Source organism: Apodemus sylvaticus, chromosome 15, assembly GCF_947179515.1.
Source record: "Apodemus sylvaticus chromosome 15, mApoSyl1.1, whole genome shotgun sequence".
Classification (NCBI taxonomy): Eukaryota; Metazoa; Chordata; class Mammalia; order Rodentia; family Muridae; genus Apodemus; species Apodemus sylvaticus.
In genome coordinates this window covers 52,273,834-52,294,828 of record NC_067486.1, presented here as the reverse complement: position 1 = coordinate 52,294,828, position 20,995 = coordinate 52,273,834, and positions in this window count along the sequence as shown.

Genomic DNA, 20,995 nt, shown 5'->3' with positions numbered 1-20,995 from the left:
TAAAATATTTGAATCTCTGAGCTCAGAAGTGTAAGAGATCACCCAAAGTACAGCCCATTGACTGGCAAAACCATTTCAGTGTGTGAAATTGCTCTAGTTGGTACAGAGACTGTAAAATTTAAATTTCCATTTTTTTTGTTCAGGAAATCAAAATGATGGTTCTATATTATTCTCTGCATAATTTGAGTCACTGGACTGTTTTCAACTCCACCTTTTCTTGCTGGCTATGGTATATTAGACTAGCCAGCTTCTTCTTGAGGTAGCTTAACCCAAATGAGATCCTGAGTTGGACACTGAACAGTCACGGATGGTACTGTGTGGATTTAAGACTGCTTTGTTCCTGTAGGTCCTCATCACAGAAGTTTAAGCTTTAGAGTCCCCCCTGCAGGGTCAATGCTGCCTCCATCTGGATGATTCCTGAATCCTCAAGGAATTTCTACTTTAAGGTTCCACTATAACTACTTTATCCTGCAAACTTTTTTGATTTGTTTCTGCTGCATTTCTTGATATATACCTCATGGGGGAGTGCTAAAAATAGTACATAGTAAAATTATCTGAGAGGTTATGATGATGAAATGAGTTTCATACTTTACTGGTGGGCTTTTTGTTTTAAATATTTTTTTATAGTTGCTCTTAAACTTTATTTTTTTTTTACATTTTTTATTCGATATAATTTATTTACATTTCAAATGATTTCCCCTTTTCTAGCCCCCCCCCTCCCCGAAAGTCCCGTAAGCCCCCTTCTCTTCCCCTGTCCTCCCTCCCACCCCTTCCCAGTTCCCCGTTCTGGTTTTGCCAAATACTGTTTCACTGAGTCTTTCCAGAACCAGGGACCACTCCTGCTTTCTTCTTGTATCTCATTTGATGTGTGGATTATGTTTTGGGTATTCCAGTTTTCTAGGTTAATAACCACTTATTAGTGAGTGCATACCATGATTCACCTTTTGAGTCTGGGTTACCTCACTTAGTATGATGTTCTCTAGCTCCATCCATTTGCCTAAGAATTTCATGAATTCATTGTTTCTAATGGCTGAATAGTACTCCATTGTGTAGATATACCACATTTTTTGCATCCACTCTTCTGTTGAGGGATACCTGGGTTCTTTCCAGCATCTGGCAATTATAAATAGGGCTGCTATGAACATAGTAGAGCATGTATCCTTATTACATGGTGGGGAATCCTCTGGGTATATGCCCAGGAGTGGTATAGCAGGATCTTCTGGAAGTGAGGTACCCAGTTTTCTGAGGAACCGCCAGACTGATTTCCAGAGTGGTTGTACCAATTTGCAACCCCACCAGCAGTGGAGGAGTGTTCCTCTTTCTCCGCACCCTCTCCAACACTTGCTGTCTCCTGAATTTTTAATCTTAGCCATTCTGACTGGTGTAAGATGAAATCTTAGGGTTGTTTTGATTTGCATTTCCCTAATGACTAATGAAGTTGAGCATTTTTTAAGATGCTTCTCCACCATCCGAAGTTCTTCAGGTGAGAATTCTTTGTTTAACTCTGTACCCCATTTTTTAATAGGGTTGTTTGGTTTTCTGGAGTCTAACTTCTTGAGTTCTTTATATATATTGGATATTAGCCCTCTATCTGATGTAGGATTGGTGAAGATCTTTTCCCAATTTGTTGGTTGCCGATCTGTCCTCTTGATGGTGTCCTTTGCCTTACAGAAACTCTGTAACCTTATGAGGTCCCATTTGTCAATTCTTGCTCTTAGAGCATACGCTATTGGTGTTCTGTTCAGAAACTTTCTCCCTGTACCGATGTCCTCAAGGGTCTTCCCCAGTTTCTTTTCTATTAGCTTCAGAGTGTCTGGCTTTATGTGGAGGTCCTTGATCCATTTGGATTTGAGCTTAGTACAAGGAGACAAGGATGGATCAATTCGCATTCTTCTGCATTCTTCTGCATGCTGACCAACACCTGCTGTCTCCTGAATTTTTAATCTTAGCCATTCTGACTAGTATAAGATGAAATCTTAGGGTTGTTTTGATTTGCATTTCCCTAATGACTAATGAAGTTGAGGATTTTTTAAGATGCTTCTCCGCCATCCGAAGTTCTTCAGGTGAGAATTCTTTGTTTAACTCTGGATATATTTTTTATTTACATTTCAAATGATTTCCCCTTTTCTAGCCCCCCACTCCCCGAAAGTACCATAAGCCCCCTTTTCTCCCCCTGTCCTCCCACCCACCCCTTCCCACTTCCCCGTTCTGGTTTTGCCCTATACTTCTTCACTGAGTCTTTCTAGAACAAGGGGCCACTCCTCCTTTCTTCTTGTACCTCATTTGATGTATGGATTATGTTTGGGGTATTCCAGTTTTCTAGGTTAATATCCACTTATTAGTGAGTGCATACCATGAGTCACCTTTTGAGTCTGGGTTACCTCACTTAGTATGATGTTTTCTAGCTCCATCCATTTGCCTAAGAATTTCATGAATTCATTGTTTCTAATGGCTGAATAGTACTCCATTGTGTAGATATACCACATTTTTTGCATCCACTCTTCTGTTGAGGGATACCTGGGTTCTTTCCAGCATCTGACAATTATAAATAGGGCTGCTATGAACATAGTAGAGCATGTATCCTTATTACATGGTGGGGAATCCTCTGGGTATATGCCCAGGAGTGGTATAGCAGGATCTTCTGGAAGTGAGGTGCCCAGTTTTCAGAGGAACCGCCAGACTGCTTTCCAGAGTGGTTGTACCAATTTGCAACCCCACCAGCAGTGGAGGAGTGTTCCTCTTTCTCCGCACCCTCTCCAACACCTGCTGTCTCCTGAATTTTTAATCTTAGCCATTCTGACTGGTGTAAGATGAAATCTTAGGGTTGTTTTGATTTGCATTTCCCTAATGACTAATGAAGTTGAGCATTTTTTAAGATGCTTCTCCACATCCTCTCCAACACCTGTTGTCTAATTCTTTAAGGGAATTTTGTGTTTCATCTTTAAGGGTCTGCCTGTTGAACCATGTTGTCCTGTATTTCTTTAAGGGAGTTATTTAAGTCCTTCTTGAAGGCCTCTATCAGGATGAGATATGATTTTAAACCCAACTCTTGCTTTTCCAGTGTGTTGGGGGTATCAGGCACTTGCTGTGGTGGGAGAACTGGGTTCTGATGTTGCCAAATAGCCTTGGTTTCTGTTGGTAGGGTTCTTGTGCTTGCCTTTTGCCATCTGGTTATCTCTGGTGCTAGATGGTCTTACTGTCTCTCACTGGAGCTTGTCCCTCCTGTGGGGCCTGTAAGCCTGTGTCTGTACTCTTGGGATACCAACTCTCTTCTGTCAGGGTCTGTACACAGAAGGCTATGGAGTCGCCCCAGCTCCCTGGTGCAATGGAGGCAGGAAGACTTCCATCCCAGCTGCTCCACTGATCTTATGCCCTGTGTGCTCCTAGCTGTTCCCCTCCAGAGAGAAGGTGAAGATCTCAACTCTGTGCTCAGAACTGAAAGTGCTACTGGGAGATCTAGTAGTATTTTCTAAAATTCAAAGGTTTCACAGTAAACATGGTTGTGTGATAGAAGCCAACTTTTCTCTTGGTTGTGGATTCAGCTAAGTATTTGCAACACAGTTTTAGTTTGTTTCCATGACATTTATCTTGTTGTATGACAGTTATAGGACATTATATAACTATCTCATGAATATTGACATCTTTTACTCCTTGTGTTGTCTATTGCTACATCGATAATACTCCAAATTTTTCTGGCTTATTACAATGCAAATATGTTTTGTCTGAAGAAGGTTTCTCATGTGTAACTTCAGGTACTTATTTCTACCTGATAACATTATTCTCTTTCAGGGTCATCTGAAAGAATTCATAAGGAATTCATAGATCCAACTCATACAGTGGTGGGATTGAATAAAACAAATGGGATACATAATACAATAGGTACTGGTTCTGCAGAGAACTCAACAATTGTTCTCTTATATAAGTACACCCAGGCAGAAGAGAATGTACTGTTAATATATTAAAACTCACTAGCTTTAACAGCAAGTAACTAAGTAAGAAAAATAAGTGAAATAACATTATACATAAAACATTTGATAAAACAGATGTGGCTCAAACTGGGCTTACACGTTTCAGTGTATGATGTGCCTTCTTTCTGACAGATCCTCACCAATATGCAAGCTGTGGAATGGTTTTGGCCTTCATAGGATCGATGTTCTTCAAAGTATTTTTGGTGCAGGAAAATTGTAGAAAGAAATCCACTCCTAGTGCCGGTTGCTGTATATGCATGTTGCCCAAATGTTCTATGTTGTGTATATGTCCACCTTCAAGAAGGCATGGGATGCCTTTTTATGTCTCAAGAAATTCATATATCTCAAGGCACAGGAGCATCAAACATGAGGCTAGTGATGTGGAAATAAATCCACCCTTCAAATTAACTTCAGAATGTCCTTATAAAGCAGCTCCATGGTGATGATTTTTCTACATAGCAATGAACTAATGAAAAGAAAATGGGACTTTTGGTAGACCATATTTTCTCTATTTTACCTCCTTCTATTTATTTTTAATGAAAATTTGCTCACAGAATTCAATCTTATTACTTCCTTCATATTGTTAGCATATCGTATGTCATTGAATAATTTTGTTCCACGCTTAGACTAAAAATAGAGTGATAGAAATTTTTCAATCGGTTGCTTTGTGTGCACTTTATCATGCATATCCTGCATTTCTTCCTAGATTGTAATCTTTCTCTGACTCCACAACATCTAAAGTATAGTTCACAATTATGCATAATTCTGTTTAGGGTTCTATAATAACTGCTAAATATTCGTACATTTTGAAAGAGCATATTTTAGTTTGCTTTGTGGTTCTCTGGTAAGCACTTATGTAAAAGGTAAAGATAACACTATTTGGGAGACTGGAGGGAAATTTACTGGCTAATCATGTTACCAAAGTATTTTCTTGGTAATTGCAGTATCAAAATACTAGTTTGCATAAAATGAGATTTAGTGATTTTTAGTTGAGCTAAATCAAACTGAAAGAATGGAAATAAATATTGTAGCTAGGGTTTTCAAGTAATTGAAGTATAAAATGTATAAAAAGGATACAAAGAATGGTTCAATTTCACATTCCAAATTGTGATTAACTCTTCATACATAAAAATGAACACATGCCATGCAGAGTGTTGCTCACTAAATAACGACATGCATTTAAAGTTCACAGGTGGTAGGCAGTCAAGCCAATCAAGCTAAAGCAGAGAACTCACTTTTCTAGTCTATAATGAAAGGAAGGCATTATATGGAATTATCCATTTGAGAAGGTGGAGGGGAAAATCCAATTATCAAGTTTCGGAGGGATTCTTTATACTGCTCTTTGACAAGTTATTTCTTTTCATATATTAGAAATCACCTGACATCATCACCTAAATGAGTTCTGATCACAACCAGAACCTTGGCTTTTACTTTCTGAGTCTTATTTCACAAATGCCTTGGAAAGGAATGTCCATCAAATAAATTATAAATGACACCTTTAACTGAGAGGGGTATATTTTACGAATATGACAGTATTTATTTGGTATTATATTCAATAAAATATGAACCAAACTTTAGAATAAAGACTTATTTATCATGCCACATATTTTGTATGCTTTAAATATTACAATATATTTAAAAGACAATATACATAAATGTCAACAGTAAACCAATATAATTACATATTGCTGTGCATCATCTATTATCTATCTTCTATTACCTATACATCAATCATCTAGGTATATTATCTGTCTCACTTTCTTTATAAGAAGAATGTTCCTATGTCATTCATTGTTGTTCTTTTAATCCAGTGCCAAAAGTTGTAGGAGTATTGATCATATAAATTATACAAAGTACTTTTCAGTATTGATCAGATCTATAGATAGCATGAATATAATATATATGTATATATTTTACATATAAATACCATATATATATGTATTGCTTTAGAACAGGGCTTAACACTATACACATTGGATAAAATTATTCATTGTTATTTAGTGAGCTCCATGGCAACTGAGTTTTCACCTGTTTTTTTTAATGTTCTGTGCCTAATTTAAATATTTATGTATGTGTTCAATTAATATTTCATCAATGAATGATCACTTTTATAAACTGTGATTCTACAGTTTACAGGTCACATTATTGAAACAAAGAATTAAACCTAACACAAGTCAACTAAGCATCTTTAGTGGTCCAACAGCAATTGTCAACCCATTCTTATTCTAGAAGGGTACACACATATCTTTGTTTTCTTTTTTTTTCTTTTTTTTTATTATTCGATATAATTTATTTACATTTCAAATGATTTCCCCTCTTCTAGCCCCCCCACTCCCCGAAAGTCCCGCAAGCCCCCTTCTCTTCCCCTGTCCTCCCACCCACCCCTTCCCACTTCCCTGTTCTGGTTTTGCTGAATACTGTTTCACTGAGTCTTTCCAGAACCAGGGGCCACTCCTCCTTTCTTCTTGTACCTCATTTGATGTGTGGATTATGTTTTGGGTATTCCAGTTTTCTAGGTTAATATCCACTTATTAGTGAGTGCATACCATGATTCACCTTTTGAGTCTGGGTTATCTCACTTAGTATGATATTCTCTAGCTCCATCCATTTGCTTAAGAATTTCATGAATTCATTGTTTCTAATGGCTGAATAGTACTCCATTGTGTAGATATACCACATTTTTTGCATCCACTCTTCTGTTGAGGGATACCTGGGTTCTTTCCAGCATCTGGCAATTACAAATAGGACTGCTATGAACATAGTAGAACATGTATCCTTATTACATGGTGGGGAGTCTTCTGGGTATATGCCCAGGAGTGGTATAGCAGGATCTTCTGGAAGTAAGGTGCCCAGTTTTCTGAGGAACCGCCAGACTGATTTCCAGAGTGGTTGTACCAATTTGCAACCCCACCAGCAGTGGAGGAGTGTTCCTCTCTCTCCACACCCTCTCCAACACCTGCTGTCTCCTGAATTTTTAATCTTAGCCATTCTGACTGGTGTAAGATGAAATCTTAGGGTTGTTTTGATTTGCATTTCCCTAATGACTAATGAAGTTGAGCATTTTTTAAGATGCTTCTCCGCCATCCGAAGTTCTTCAGGTGAGAATTCTTTGTTTAACTCTGTACCCCATTTTTAATAGGGTTGTTTGGTTTTCTGGAGTCTAACTTCTTGAGTTCTTTATATATATTGGATATTAGCCCTCTATCTGATGTAGGATTGGTGAAGATCTTTTCCCAATTTGTTGGTTGTCGATTTGTCCTCTTGATGGTGTCCTTTGCCTTACAGAAACTTTGTAATTTTATGAGGTCCCATTTGTCAATTCTTGCTCGTAGAGCATACACTATTGGTGTTCTGTTCAGAAACTTTCTCCCTGTACCGATGTCCTCAAGGGTCTTCCCCAGTTTTTTTCTATTAGCTTCAGAGTGTCTGGCTTTATGTGGAGGTCCTTGATCCATTTGGATTTGAGCTTAGTACAGGGAGACAAGGATGGATCAATTCGCATTCTTCTGCATGCTGACCTCCAGTTGAACCAGCACCATTTGTTGAAAAGGCTATCTTTTTTCCATTGGATGTTTTCAGCCTCTTTGTCGAGGATCAAGTGGCCATAGGTGTGTGGGTTCATTTCTGGATCTTCAATCCTGTTCCATTGATCCTCCTGCCTGTCACTGTACCAATACCATGCAGTTTTTAACACTATTGCTCTGTAGTATTGCTTGAGGTCAGGGATACTGATTCCCCCAGATTTCCTTTTGTTGCTGAGAATAGTTTTAGCTATCCTGGGTTTTTTGTTGTTCCAGATGAATTTGATAATTGCTCTTTCTAACTCTGTGAAGAATTGAGTTGGGATTTTGATGGGTATTGCATTGAATCTGTATAGTGCTTTAGGCAAAATGGCCATTTTAACTATATTGATTCTACCGATCCATGAGCATGGGAGGTTTTCCCATTTTTTGAGGTCTTCTTCCATTTCCTTCTTCAGAGTCTTGAAGTTCTTGTCATACAGATCTTTCACATGTTTGGTAAGAGTCACCCCCAGATACTTTATATTGTTTGTGGCTATTGTGAAGGGGGTCATTTCCCTAATTTCTTTCTCAGCCTGCTTATCCTTTGAGTATAGGAAGGCCACTGATTTGCTTGAGTTGATTTTATAACCTGCCACTTTGCTGAAGTTGTTTATCAGCTGTAGGAGCTCTCTAGTGGAGTTCTTTGGGTCACTTAGGTAGACGATCATGTCGTCTGCAAATAATGATAGTTTGACTTCTTCCTTTCCAATTTGTATCCCTTTGACCTCCTTATGTTGTCAAATTGCCCGAGCTAGTACCTCAAGTACAATATTGAAAAGATAAGGAGAAAGGGGGCAGCCTTGTCTGGTCCCTGATTTCAGTGGGATTGCTTCAAGTTTCTCTCCATGTAGTTTGATGCTGGCTACCGGTTTGCTGTATATTGCTTTTACTATGTTTAGGTATGGGCCTTGAATTTCTGTTCTCTCCAAGACTTTAAGTATGAAGGGATGCTGAATTTTGTCAAATGCTTTTTCAGCATCCAATGAAATGACCATGTGGTTTTGTTCTTTGAGTTTGTTTATGTAGTGGATTGTATTGATGGATTTCCGTATATTGAACCAACCCTGCATTCCCGGGATAAAGCCTACTTGATCATGGTGGATGATCGTTTTGATGTGTTCTTGGATTCGGTTGGCAAGAATTTTATTGAGTATTTTTGCATCGATGTTCATAAGGGAAATTGGTCTGAAGTTCTCTTTCTTTGTTGGATCTTTGTGTGGCTTTGGTATCAGCATAATTGTGGCTTCGTAGAAGGAATTGGGTAGTGTTCCTTCTGTTTCTATTTTGTGGAATAGTTTGAAGAGTATTGGTGTTAACTCTTCTTTGAAGGTCTGGTAGAATTCTGCACTGAAGCCATGTGGTCCTGTGCTTTTTTTGGTTGGAAGACTTTCTATGACTCCTTCTATTTCTTTAGGCATTATGGGACTGTTTAGATGGTCTAGTTGGTCCTGATTTAATTTTGGTATTTGGTATCTGTCAAGGAAATTGTCCATTTCCTCCAGATTCTCCAGTTGTGTTGAGTATAGGCTCTTGTAGTAGGATCTGATGATTTTTTGGATTTCCTCAGTTTCCGTTGTTATATCTCCCTTTTCATTTCTAAGTTTGTTGATTTGGATACTTTCTCTGTGCCCTTTGGTCATTCTGGCTAAGGGTTTATCTATCTTGTTGATTTTCTCAAAGAACCAGCTCCTGGTATTGTTGATTTTTTGGATGGTTCTCTTTGTTTCTACTTGATTGATTTCGGCCCTGAGTTTGATGATTTCCTGCCTTCTACTCCTCCTGGGCGAAATAGCTTCTTTTTGTTCCAAGGCTTTCAGGTGTGTCATTAAGCTGGTAATGTATGCTCTCTCCATTTTCTTTTTGGAGGCACTCAGGGCTATGAGTTTTCCTCTTAGCACTGCTTTCATTGTGTCCCATAGATTTGGGTATGTTGTGTTTTCATTTTCATTGTGTTCTAAAAAGTCTTTAATTTCTTTCTTTATTTCTTCCTTGACCAAGGTATCATTGAGTAGAGTATTGTTCAGTTTCCACGTGTATGTGGGCTTTCTGTTGTTTCTGTTGCTATTGAAGACCACTTTTACTCCATAGTGATCAGATAGGAGGCATGGGATTAGTTCGATCTTCTTATATTTGTTGAGGTCTGTCTTGTGACCAATTATATGGTCGATTTTGGAGAAGGTACCATGAGGTGCTGAGAAAAAGGTATATTCTTTTGTTTTAGGATAGAATGTTCTATATATATCTGTTAAATCTAATTGGTCCAAAGCTTCAATTAGTTTCATTGTGTCCCTGTTTAGTTTCTGTTTTCCTGATCGGTCCATTGAGGAAAGTGCAGTGTTGAAGTCACCCACAATTATTGTGTTAGGTGCAATGTGTGCTTTTAGTTTTAATAAAGTTTCTTTTACGAAAGAGGGTGCCCTTGCATTTGGTGCATAGATGTTCAGGATTGACAGTTCTTCTTTTTGTATTTTTCCTTTGACCAGCAAGAAGTGTCCCTCAGGGTCTCTTTTGATGACTTTGGGTTGAAAGTCAATTTTATCTGATATTAAAATGGCTACTCCAGCTTGTTTCCTGAGACCATTTGCTTGTAAAATTGTCTTCCAGCCTTTTACTCTAAGGTAGTGTTTGTCTTTGACCCTGAGGTGTGTTTCCTGTAAGCAGCAAAATGTAGGGTCCTGTTTACATATCCATTCAGTTAGTCTGTGTCTTTTTATTGGGGCATTAAGTCCACTGATGTTAAGAGATATTAAGGAATAGTGATTGTTACTTCCTATCATTTTTGACGTTATTTTTTAAATTTGAATGCTTAACTTCTTTTGGGTTTGATGAAAGGTTACTATCTTGCTTTTTCCAGGGTGAAGTTTCCCTCCTTGTATTGGTGTTGTCCTCCTATTATCCTTTTTAGGGCCGGGTTTGTGGATAGATATTGGGTAAACTTGGTTTTGTCATGAAATATCTTAGTTTCTCCATCTATGGTGATTGAGAGTTTTGCTGGATATAGTAGTTTTGGTTGGCATTTGTGTTCTCTTAGAGTCTGCATGAGATCTGCCCAGGACCTTCTAGCCTTCATAGTCTCAGGTGAAAAGTCTGCTGTGATTCTGATACTTCTTCCTTTATATGTTACTTGGCCTTTTTCTCTTACTGCCTTTAGTATTCTTTCTTTGTTTAGAACATTTGGTGTTTTGATTATTATGTGACGGGAAGTATTTCTGTTCTGGTCCAGTCTGTTTGGAGTTCTGTAGGCTTCTTGTATATTCATGGGCATCTCTCTCTTTAGGTTAGGGAAGTTTTCTTCCATAATTTTATTGAAGATATTTGCTGGCCCTTTAAGTTGTAAATCTTCACTCTCATCTATGCCTATAATCCTTAGGTTTGGTCTTCTCATTGTGTCCTGGATTTCCTGGATATTTTGGGTTACAAGCTTTTTGCATTTTGCATTTTCTTTAACTGTTGAGTCCATGGTTTCTATGGAATCTTCAGCATCTGAGATTCTTTCTTCTATCTCTTGTATTCTGTTGTTGATATTTGCATCTCTGTCCCCTGATTTCTTCCCAAGGCTTTCTATCTCCAAAGTTGTCTCCCTTTGAGTTTTCTTAGTTGTTTCTACTTCTGATTTTAGATCCTGGATGGTTTTGCTTAGCTCCTTCACTTGCATGTTTGTGTTTTCCTGTAATTCTTTAAGAGATTTTTGTGTTTCCTCTTTCATGAGCTCAGCCTGTTGACCAAAGTTCTCCTGTATTTCTTTAAGAGATTTTTGTGTTTCGTCTTTCATGACCTCAGCCTGTTGAGCAAAGTTCTCCTGTATTTCTTTAAGTGTTTTTTGCATTTCCTCCTTGTTGGCTTTTGTATTCTCCTGGATTTCTTTCAATGATTTTTGTGTTTCCCTTGCAAGGGCTTCTAACTTTTGATCCATTTTCTCCTGAATTTCTTTATGTATGACCTTCATGTGTTCCTGTACCAGCATCATGACCAGTGATTTTAAATCCAAATCTTGTTTTACTGGTGTGATGGGGTATCCAGGACATGTTGGTAGAGGAGAATTGGGTTCAGATGTTGCCATATTGTCTTGATTTCTGTTAGTGACGTTCCTGCGTTTGCCTTTTGCCATCTAGTTCTCACTGGTGTTAGTTTGTCTTGTCAGTGCTGGACTCACCAGTGCAAGCTGCCCCTTCCCAGTTGGCCTCTGGTGCACAGCTTACCTCCTGCACTGCTTGTAGACAGTGTGCTGCTGCCCAGGCTGTTCAGATCCCAAAGCAGGCACCGGAAGGCTCCCACTGGGGCCCGCTGGATTCACTGGAGCACACTGACTTCTCCCAGCTGGCCGCCCGGAAGCCCAGCTAGCCACTTGCAGGACTTGGAGATGTAATGCTGCTGCCCAGACTGATCTGGATCCGGAAGCGGAGAGAGTAGAGCTAAGGGCTTCTGCCTGAGGCCTTGCCCCAGATTGTGTCTGTGGAGCAGATGGAGCCCATGTGCACTCCCAGGGAGTGCCGACGGTGTATGCTACTGTGACCTCCCCTGTGTTCCGCTCACTCCGCTGGGCAGCCGATCTGCCAACCGGGCTGTCGCACACAAGGTTAGCCTGGCCGCCCAGTCCCTGAGTCCAGGCAAAAGCCTGGGAGGCCAAGGTCCGAGCAAAGTTCCCCTAGGGCTATGACTGTTAATTGGGTTTGCCAGGTGACTAGGATGGCGGGCGTGCGCACCCGCGCTCCCTGAAAGCACCGGGAGAGTCTGCTTTGCTAACAATCACCTGGGCGGGTTGACTCACAGATGGCCCACCAAGCCGCCCAGTTCTTGGGGTCAGTCCTGTGCCTTTTGGGGCCTGGACCCCCGCTTTGTTAGCCTTAGGCTATGCCTGTTACAGGTCTGCCCGCCTGAGCTCTCTGTCGTCCTGCAGGCAAAATGGCGGCGGCGCGCTCGCAGGCCTGGGCAAAAAACCTCCTGGTTGGGTTGGCACCCCGATGGCCCCCCGACCCGCCCAGGGCCTGGGTGCAGGCCAACGCCCGTCGGGCTCAGACCACCACGGTGTTGGCCTCGGATTATGTTTGTGTACCTCCATCTGTCCGATTCCTGGAGTACGGAACCAAGATGGATGCTCCTCTCCTGACTGGTGGGAGGCCGAGTTCTGAAGTGGCCTCCGTGCAGGAAAGGCGCCACACAACTGCAGCTGCTTGCTGCCCGGCTGGTCAGCGAAGGTCAGTGGTCGTGGGCGCAGGGCCTAACTGGTCCCTGTGACGCCTTGGTTCCACTGCTGATGGCCCTTCTGCTGGAGCAGCCACTGCTGCCGCTGCCGCCGCCGCCGATCTCATCTTTGTTTTCTTATGTTTTCATGTTGAACTAACTGCCATCCTTAAAGGTATTCAGAAGCTAACTGTTCCTGGGAAAGTGAAAGCTGGGTAAGAATACCCTAGACCTTGAAGATCTTATAGAGCTGAAATAAAAACAGCTTCTAGCAAGTTTTCTACAGCTGAATGGAGGAATTTTCTTAAGCAGGTATATTCTACCTTTGAAGCCAAAGAAAGGTACACCACAATTTCATGATTATTGGGTCAAGAAAATGTTACAGAGATCACCTCATCCTCTACCACTGGCCAAGAGGACAAGATTTTACACCCACCTAAAGGTTTTACTCTGGACAGAAACTCACATTCTTTTCTTCCAGGGAAGAGTCTCAACAGCTCCTTTCTTTGCCAGTTAAACAGAGCTCTCAAATGACATTATTGAAGTAACTTAGCAAAGCATGAAAACCAGGAACCAAAAGTCATTTCTGGTAAAGGGCATGAAAGGAGTTGTCTCATGGGATTTTGTTGAACATTCTTTTGGTTCCTCATTGCAAGTGATTAACCTCAAAACCAAATTCTTTTCCAATATCTTTTTTGGATTAGAACAATGTGAAAAGATCATATGCAATGATATGGCTTTGGTTTAAAAGATCGGGATTTTTATTCAGTTAAAAAATTGACTTATTTATGAAACAAAATTTGTGCTATCAAGAAGGCAGTAATACTGTTAAATTGATTTTTTAATGATTAAAGAAAAGTAGAAGAAAATGAAGTTAAAATATTAAATATCAAATTCAGTTTTAGAAAAATCCTTCAGAGTATTTGAAGTTTAAAAATAAATAAATGGTGCAATTTTCCTATAAGAAAACTTCCTTCTGGGTAGATTTTGTATCTCGGAGAGATAAATAACTATAGCTATAATCTCTGAATTCAGTTGTTTTCTTAATGTGATTAATAATCAACTGGAAAATTTTAAATTATAATTTACATGTCAGTTTTCCTTTAGAACAGTATCTTTAGTTTAAAAAAAATACCTATTAAGCCGGGTGTGGTGGCACATGCCTGTAATCCCAGCACTTGGGAGGCAGAGGCAGGAGGATTTCTGAGTTCGAGGCCAGCCTGGTCTACAGAGTGAGTTCCAGGACAGCCAGGGCTACACAGAGAAACCCTGTCTCAAAAAACCAAAATAGATAGATAGATAGATAGATAGATAGATAGATAGATAGATAGATAGATAGAAATTACCTATTATTTTACCCTTTTTTATTTTCCTGACACATTTTGCAGTCTTTCCTTTGGACAGAGAGAGATGAAGCATATCTTACATCTCAGTAGAAGTCAGAGTTTCTGCTTACAAGCAATAGAATTGACCCTGAATGGCTTAAGCACAAAGGGAATATATTGAAAGTCCGTGTGCACGACTGAATAAAAAAATAAGCCTGGAAGCTCATCTTGGATAATGATCAGGATTCAAGGACTCCTTGCAGGACTAGGGACCAGAAGCATGTTATTAGGACCACTCTTACCTGGGGCTCAGTTCACTGTGAGCCTTGAGTTCCCAAGTACCATTACCATCACTTAACCAAAGATTCAAAGTCTTTAGGAAAATATCCAGTTTCAATTCCATGTAGATTCTTAAAATGGATTCTTCCTCTGACTAAGAAAAGAAAATCAAAGGGAATATATCTCCCACCAAAAAGTATAATGAGTCCTCCAAAACTACGTCAGGATGCTGCTGGAGATGTAAAATTAAATATTCCTCAGGCAAGAAGCTTTTAGAAGAGCTGGAGAGATGACTCAGTAGTTAAGAGCATTAGCTGCTTTTTCAAGGCAATGCAGGTTTTTTCCCCCGCACCCACACAATGGGTCACAACTGGTTGGAATTTCAGTTTCAGAGAATCTAATGGCCTCTAATCTAATAACTACAGAATTTAGCTTCCGTGGAAATCATAAAATCATGTGGTGCATATCCAAACATGGAGGCAAAACACGATAAACCATCATAGAAGCAGGGTTGAGGGGGTGAGGGGAGTATCCGGGAGGTGGGAAACCTGGTAAGGGGATAACACTTGAAATGAAAATAAATTTAAAAATAAATAAATAAATAAAATTTTTAAAAAAGAAGAAAATCTTAAAATGCTTTAAAAGGTTCAGCCTTCTAGTATATATACTTACATAAACACAAACTGACTGAGACTCACGCAAGTCCAATCAAAAGATACCATGTCTCATAGTGTGGTGAGTGGCCACAGATGTTGAGCAAGTTGAACATAGACAATTTTTATCTTCCGCATATGCAGGATGTGAGGCTCTCTGTGAGGAAATTAACCTTTCCAACCATGATTCCTCATCAATAAAAGCTTTCCAAATAGAAATTTTTGAAGAATTAGTACTAGTGCAGTTGGCTCATAGTACATAATAAATGATAATAATCTGCAAAGATCATCTACCCCAAAACATCATAATTACCCTCATACTGTTAATCCATCTATATTAATATCTTGCTAACAGTGTATTTTCTAGACATGAAAATACTATGCATTTCACCATTTTATTTGAAAAGACAACAAACTAACCTTTATTCTCCCGATTTTTTTCTCCAAACCAATTTAAAAATCTTTATTCTCATTCCCTTTAATTGTCAATATACTATACTACAACTATGTATAATTTTTTCTTTTACAATCAAGACCACCTGTATGTATTGTTTGGAAAATTGTCTTCGGAGAAGTGACAACTCCACACACCATTAATTCTTCACCTTCATGTCATGAACCTTCATTTATTTTATCTTTCCCAATGTGTGGAGAGATAGATGTGCTCTTAAAATCTAAGACTCTAATTTAAAGAGAAGTAATTACAGGCAGAATATGGAGATAGAAAACCTTTCTGATATTGGTTATGAGTATCCAAGGAAAGGCAAATGCATTTTATAACCAGTATATTTCACAGGAAAGGTAAACGCTGATGGAATAACCTGTCACGAGCACAGTTAGCTAGAACTGCTGGATACATCCATGTGTGTGTTGCTCAAGAGTCACTGGCCATCTGACGCCTTTAACTGAGCAAATGGACCTTCCTCAGTGCTAAGATTCTCAGCTCTGCTTCCGGCTTGCCTCACCCCAGAAGCTGTGACTAATGTTTAACAGAAAATTTGTTCTCTCTGTAGTTAGCAAGATAAACCATCCAAAGAGCTTGTACAATAAAACAAACACATGTATTAAGGAACCTAGGGAATTAAACAAAAGAAAAATCCAATTTATCCCATGGATTATTACCTCAATTATAGGTAATTAGCAGAGAAAGAAATATATGTGCATAAACTAAAGTTATCATTAATGGGAGGTGATAATTATAGTTTACATGGTGTTAGTATAATCTTTTGTAATCCTCATGATCTCTTGAATGAATGTCAATTATCTCCACTTTGCATAAACATAAGGTAGGTTAATGCAGGTGATTGTACTTTTTACTTATAACATTAATGGTAACATTTGTTTTGTAACCACTTAGCAGATTAAACTGGGCAGCTAATCTTTTGCTGTCATTTGCAAATGTGTTTTATGTGTTAATATGCTAATTTGTGCTCCATGAAAATATTACTCAATTTAGAAAGCAGTAGTGGATGCCGCACTGATTAGTTTATTAAGCAGAAATTTGGTATAAAGTTTGTTCAAACATAAGGTGTGTGATGTTTTCAGGATTAGATTTAGACAGTTGATAATATTAGATCTTTTTTCTTGTTTAAGGACAACACTAATATGTAGAAGTGAAAATAACACAATTTACAAAAAACCATACACTTAATATTTAAACTTCTTTGTATTGAAGACTATATTTAAAAAGTTTTTATAATGTAGATTTAAACATGCACACATACATCACACATAAACACACACACACACATAATGCAACATGAAATCAGAGGGTGTTATTAGGGAATGGAAGAAGAATAGCAAGAAAGGGAGATGGGATTATGGAAGGGTTGTCAGTGGATGAGTAAGAGAAGGTACAGTAATATATATGTATAAAAATATCATAGGAAAGAGATAGAGATAATTTAGTTAGTAAAATGATTGTCATGGGAGCATGAAGACCTGAGTTTGATTCCCCAGCACCCCCATAAAAAGCTTCCACAATAGTATACGTTTATAATCCCAAAGGAGCAAAAACAGGCAGATTCCAGGGACTTGCTAACCAGTCAGACTAGCCTACTTTGAGATCCCCAGATCCTAGTGAGAGACCTTGTCTCAAAACAAATATAGATGGCTCCTGAAGAATGACACTCAAGATTGAAATATGGCCTCCACATTTAATGTCAGTACACAATTCAATCATTTACCTAGGTTTCCTTTTGATCATCCCATGAATCAGTATTTTTTTTTACCTTAGCCCCTTGATTTTTAGAGAAGGACAACAAGTAGATTTTTTTTCATCACAGATGAATTCAGAGGTCTGCTTGCCTTTGTAAGCACAGACAATAAGATAGCTAGGTGGAATCCAGCTTTGAGATCACCATTTTAACCATACCTGAACCAAAATTCATTCTGTCCCAAGCTGACCTTGAACTCAGGAATCTGCCTGCTTTTGTATGCACAAATAATAAACTTAGCTGGGTGGAATCTTGATCACCACTCCCCAAATCTCTTTATGTTTTTACTTAATATCTTTCTAGGAAACTGGCTTGTAATGCAGCTTTGTCCTTTTAGGTCGATAAAGTCCCTCAGATAGTTACTATGACATACTTATATTTTGCATAGTTGAGAAATTATATATACTTGAACTCTTATTTTCAGATTTTTTCCCACAGCTTTAATGTCTGTCCTGAAGGTCATAGTGTTTATGATTTTTGCTTAGGACATAGACATACCCCTGCTTCCAAGACTCATGCTGCCTCTGTTTATCATTGATTAATTAACCATGGCAGAGAGGTCATTCCTCAATAACCTTGGCAGAGAGAATATTTCCTAAAGTAGGAACATGAATGAAATTTTATATTATGAAATTTATACATGTGTATATATACATGTGTGAGCAGCTGCCTCAAACTCATGTCTCTGTGACTTCCCCACCAAGAGAGACTATACCCTTGACCTATAACCTCAAATTAGCCTTTCCCTGCTTACTTTGTTTTTTTTGTTTTGTTTTTTGTTTTGTTTTGTTTTGTTTTGTTTGGATTTTCTAGACAGGCTTTCTCTGTATGGTCCTGACTGTCCTGGAACTCACTCTGTACACCAGGCTGGCCTTGAACTCAGAAATCCGCCTGCCTCTGCCTCCCAAGTGCTGGGATTACACGTGTGTGCCATCATGCCCGGCTTGGTTGTTTTGTTTAGGTTTAGTTTTTAGTTTTGCTTTGCTTTGTTTAGTTTGTTTGTTTGTTATTTATTGGTTCTGTATTTGACCACAGTAACAAAAAAGGTAACTAATCTAGCCTTTCAATATATTAATTTCTAGTTACATAGGAAAGTAGCATTTAACCATTTGGAGGTCATGAAACTAGAAAGCAATGCTAGTTGGGAGAAGATCATCTGAGGAAAAGAAACTGCCATCCATCATAACTAAGCAAATCAACCCAACTGGACGCTAAATATATTTTAACATCTTTTGATAGTGAAGGCAAAAGAGAAGTCTGGGTTTTCTAAAAACACAATGTATACATATTCATCTCCAGACTTGTTTTTTTATCCCTAGCATTTAATTCAAACAGACAACTACAAAAATAAGGGATTTGAGTAGCATGTTGAAGAAATGTAAAACTGTATTTTTTAAAGAGATGCCACATGTATAAATTCTCAAAGTTTTCTAGATGCAATATGAGTCCTTCACTCAATTTCTCAGTCTTCATAAAGTTAGCTGAGGTAAAAGTTGCGATGATCTTTGAGAATCACATTTACTTGCACAAAAGAATAAAATGTTACGCACATAACTTTCTGTGAATTAACTAGCAAATACTTTCTTACCCTTGGATCCTAAGAAAGATCCAATATTTAAAACAGTTTTTCAGTTCAATTCCTGGAAATAGGGTATATGATTGTGTTAAAGAAATTAACTCTCATCATCTTTAGGAAAGATATGCTAAATGAAGATGTGCCTGAATTCTGCACAATAAATACAACATATTTCAGATATGAGAAAAATGAAACCCAATTCTTTTGTATGTGTCCCTATGTAGTGGAGCTAAGTTTGTTCATCAAAATTAATAACACCGTAGTTAAGGCTCGCAGGGAGACGCAAAGGAATGCAGGACACTCAGCACTCATCTGGTGCCCTAGCCAGACTCTGAGGAAGTCCATACAACAGTAACAATGTAATTTTTGCTCTGCTTTGTAGAATTTTAGTGTCTTCGATTATCTAACTCCACCTCATTTTGTAGATAAGGGACACAACTCTCCACTCTGAAATTAAAGAATGTAGCTGAAATTTCACAGCTACTAAGTAGTGAAATTATAACCCCCCCCCCTTGTCTGTCATAGCCCAGCATCTCTTAACACTACCCTGCTACTTCTGGGCTATTATTTAATGCTTTTAAACCATCTAAATCATTTCAAAAATTATATGATTGCATGACTTTCTAAATTTTAAGCCATCATTTTGCATTATAAAAGGTCTGTGGATTTCACATTATAAAAGGTGGGAATCAAAAGTTGAAACTATATGTTTCTATAACCTCATAAATGTTCTCCCTCTGCTGCACTCTCTAAATCCTTTCAGATTTTCTGACTCATTGTTGGCAACATGCCAGTTTTACAACTGGCTTTCATTACTGGAAACTGACATTCTGCTTTGCATTTTTTCCCTGTCAGACCAAAGAGATCAACCTATATTCTAACTGATTTGGTAAAGCAGCTTTAACGCCAAAATACATGTCTTCACCCAGAAACAAGGAACAGGGAATTCAGCAGCTACCAGTGATGGTTGTCATTTGGTATCTGAAAGAGTCTATCTGTTGTTACTCATGTTGTCGCTGCAACTTTACCCAAGATGTTCAGCAAACTCATGTGCTCTGGAAACAAAATATATTTAAAATATGATGTCAGGTACCATCAAATTAAAAACTATTCAAAGACTGTCAAGATTTTCCTACTTGTCCAGTTAGTAGTTAAAAATCACCCTCAGAGTAGCAAAAACACTACTTCCTGTCCCCGAAGTTTAAGTATTCATTAAAGCCAAAGATTCTGATCAGATTCAAGCTGATTGTTTTTCATTGGTCCTTCTGAACAACACCTGCAACCAAGTCATGCAACCAAGCAATGCCTCAGAGACAACAGAGAGAGCTCATTGTTTAATCCTTTCTCCTTTACCCTAATCCCACAATTATCATGGCTGACATTGTCATGTATTTGGCCTCACTCTGACACTAGTAATTTCCTATGTTCTTGTTCTTACTCTTAAAAGATACTAATAATTGAATTCCTTTGTGTTGGTGTCTTGGATGTTGTTTCTTGCATATCTATCCTTTGAATTGGGGTTGTAATCTACTTTTATTGAGATTTTTTTTAATCATGCTATTCCTTTTATCAAATAAGAATGTGATTAGAACAAATTTTAATATATTAAATTTTATTTGATTAATGTAGAGATGAAATAATCATTTCAAATTTTAAAATAGCAGCCCATATTTTCCTCTGGGGGGGGGGGGGAAAGACACAAATTACTAAGCACAGACATGCGTTTACTGAATAAACACTGATTTGTGTTGCTTACCCTTGATAGGACAGACTCATGTTCATCCCTGAGAGTTCAACAAGTGGCTGTAGGAGGGAGGAGGGAGGAGGGAGGAGGGAGGAGGGAGGAGGGAGATCAGTGCTCAGTCAGTACGAGTTCCATTTCGGAATATAATAAAGTTCTGGTGATAAATGAAGGTATTAAAAACTCAGAACTTATCATAGCTAAAATGCACAATTTTTTGTCACTTACATTTTACCACAATAAACAACAAACAGAAGATCCTCGTGGAGTTTTCAACCCGATAGAAGCCACAGAGAATTAAATCACTAGCAATTGTAATACTAAAAGTTTAATAATAAGAATATCCTTTGACTATTGCATGAACAAAAGTAAGACACCCACTTCGTTAGTGTGGAGGACAAGTCATGAAGATTTAAAAGGGGGGATGGAGAACAAGTAGAAATAATGAAGTAGCGAGATTGCTGACAGAATTCTACCAGTGCAAGCATCCCAT